The sequence below is a fragment of the Oratosquilla oratoria genome, unplaced genomic scaffold (assembly GCF_046742065.1).
Source record: "Oratosquilla oratoria isolate Oo_2021 unplaced genomic scaffold, ASM4674206v1 SCAFFOLD79, whole genome shotgun sequence".
Taxonomy (NCBI): Eukaryota; Metazoa; Arthropoda; class Malacostraca; order Stomatopoda; family Squillidae; genus Oratosquilla; species Oratosquilla oratoria.
The window spans coordinates 261567-265000 of record NW_027467743.1 but is presented as its reverse complement, the minus strand read 5'-3'; positions in this window follow the sequence as shown (position 1 = coordinate 265000).

The following is a 3434-nucleotide window of genomic DNA, read 5'->3' as shown; positions in this document are numbered from 1 at the left end:
GGGTAACCATTTTCATTTTTTTTTTCTCACCATGGTCCTGGATCACGCGTTGGACCCGTGATCGACAGCTGTTACCCTCCCGGGTGAGAGCTCATATAGCCCTTGCGTGTGTGTGATGCACGACTGCGCCAACTTCTGCCACGTTACTCCTGGAAACTTCTCTCGTCTCTCCACCCTCTGTCCGGTCTCCCTTTTGCACGCTTCCCGTCTCGCGGCGTCCAGTCAGTCACACATTTGCTCCATCGCTCATCATTCGTTCACCCCAACTTACCTGTCCAATTCCGCGTCCTCTCTTTTTCTGCCTATTTCATTACTCCGTCTTCTACTGGACCAATGGCAGTTACCTGCTTGTATGTGAAGATACCACATGATGGACAACTAAAGGGGGTTATCACACTGATCTTCTTCCACGGGCTTCGCCAGCGGCGACCGTTGAGAGTTCGTTAAAATGGTTACAATATTTGAATTTTCAAATATCCAACTGTCAAATTACTTTTCTGTCGTATATATAGCAGAGCTGAGTGATGAACTAAGAGATTGTAGACCTAGACGAATGTTGGACATACTATTGATACGTTCTTAGAGAAATCTAGATTTCTGGAAGCGAGGTCCTGTTCTCCTTATTTAAATGGAGGTTGGAGGTAGGATGTCGGAGGAAAAATAACCCGGTGTGATAATTCTATACGAATGTTGAAATGTTCTTAGAGAAGTCTAGAATTCTGGAAGCGAAGTCACTGGAAGTTGGCGGTAGGATGTCGGAGGTAGGATGTTGGCGTTAGGATGTCGGATGTAGGATGTTGGCGGTAGGATGTCGGAGATAAAATAGCCCAGAATGCAAAAGTCTAAAGAACTGGTTTATCAACAGAGTGGTTAACAATTGGTAGCGTTCAGAGAAGATAACTTTATGAACACGGAAGATGGTGGACATGGAACTACCTAGTGTAGACCTTATGGTCTCTTGCAGTCTCCTCCATTCTTATGTTCTCATGGACCCATTACCAACGGGTAATCACATCTGTATACTGTCTAATGCCAAACGGCTTGCTTAATCCACTTAGTAATCCTTTCAACATAGCATCGCTATGTAGATGAACTTGTGCAACTTGACGAACTTCTACACGGTGGTAAGTCTTCAAGTGGGATATCTTGGAGTGACAGTTCCTAACCTAACCTATACCAACCTATCCTAATCTAACTTAACCTAACTCATCCCTTCCTATCCTAATCTAACCTAACTTATACTAACCTATCCTAACTTATCCTGATCTAATCTAACCTAATTCATCCTTTCCAATCCTAATCTAACCTAACCTAATCTAACCTAACTTAACCTTTCCTAATCTAATCTAACCTACCCTAACCTAAGTTACTCTTTTCTATCCTAACCTAATCTAATCTAACCTAATTCATCCTTTCCTATCCTAATCTAACCTAACTTAAAACCTAACCTTTCCTAATCTAATCTAACCTACTCTAACTTACTCTTTTCTATCCTAACCTAATCTAATATAACCTAATTCATCCTTTCTTATCCTAATCTAACCTAACTCAACCTAACCTCTCCTAATCTAATCTAACCTACCCTAACCTAAATTACTCTTTTCTATCCTAACCTAATCTAATCTAACATAATTCATCCTTTCCTATCCTAATCTAACCTATCCTAATCTAACCTAATCTAATTTAACTTAACCTAACCTTTCCTAATCTAATCTAACCTACCCTAACATAACTTACTCTTTCCTATCCTAACCTAATCTAACCTAACATAACCTAAATAATCCTAACTTATTCTAACCTAACCTACCCTAACCTAACGTAATCTAATCTAACCTAAAATATTCTAACCTAACCTAACATATCCTTTCCTGTCCTAACCTAGCATATCCGAACTTATCCTAATATAACCTAACCTAACGTATCCTTCCCTAACCTAAACTATCCTAGTCTAACCTAACTTATACTAGCCTAACCTAATCTAACCTAACCTATCATTTCCTATCCTAACCTAAACTATCCCAACCTAATCTAACCAAACTTACCCTAGTCTAACATAATCTATCCTGACCTAATCTAACCTAACTTATCCTAGCCTAACCTAACTTAACCTGACCTAACCTGTCCTAGGCTAACCTAGCCTGACCTAACTGGGGTGACGAATCTTCAAGTGATCCCAGACGACCTGGGTCAAAGGTAATTGATTTCCCCCCCTTTCCTCCCCCCACGCTCTCCCCCCCTTTCCTCCCCCCTACGCTTCTCCCCCCCCCGACCCCTTCCATGTCCCATTGTCCAGCTCATCATTCATTCATCCCACGGAATGGAACACCATAACTGTGTAACGCTCAAATATCCCACATACACGGCCGTTACACCGTTACACGAACAAACCCGTAACATGCAGGTCTCGCACCTTCCTCCTAGTCTCGGGTTCAAATCCCGCACTCCTCTCCGATTCCCAGCGGTGAGTGACTGCGTTACCCGTCCCCATAACACATAGGGCAAAGGTGACGGCTGCGGCCGCGAGTCATTGCTCCAACTCTCGTGGGAGGGGGGAGTTGTGTGTGTGTGTGTGTGTGTGCGTGTGCGTGTGCAAGGTCACAGCATTACCCATAGATCGGTTATAAGCTCTGAGCTCTCTTCCGGGAGGGAACTAGATGTCGTTCACGAGTCTTACACGTGATCCAAGAGCATGGTGAATCATACATACATACATACACACGCACATATATATATATGTATGTATGTATATATGTATATTGACCATTTAGATTAAATTGTTTATAATTATTCTCTTAAATATTAACGTCAGCTAACAAATTGATCCCATTGTTGAGAAAATGATAAACCTGTTCAGCATTGTGATGGTGAAGATCCCTTTCCAGTTTCACCGGTTAGGAACCCGCGGCCCCGCAGTGACCGGCGACGATCCTTGGTGAAGTGATCCGTCGCCGGTTTCAGCTCTCTCTCTCTCTTCCCCACCTCTCACTCTCTTTATGGATAGGGATGAAAGGTGGCAAGGTACATGGAACCGCCTAGTGTAGGCCTTATGGTCTCTTGCAGTCTACTCCATTCTTATGCTCTCTCTCTCTCTCTCTCTCTCTCTCTCTCTCTCTCTCTCTCTCTCTCTCTCTCTCCCCTCTCTCTCTCTCCCTCTCTCTCCCTCTCTCTCCCCTCTCTCTCTCTTTACCCTCTCTCTCTCTTTACCCTCTCTCTCTCTCTCTCTTTCTATGGATAAGGACGACAGGTGGTAAGGGATATAGAACCTCCTAATGTAGGCCTTATGGTCTCTTGCAGTCTCCTCCATTCTTGTATTCCTCTGTTCTAACTGTGGATTGATTTGTATTCATTAATCAATTAAATTAATTAAATTAATAATTATTTAAATATTCTAATCTATCGCGCAAGCTTTTTCCAGGGGATAGAAACGCTGGAAA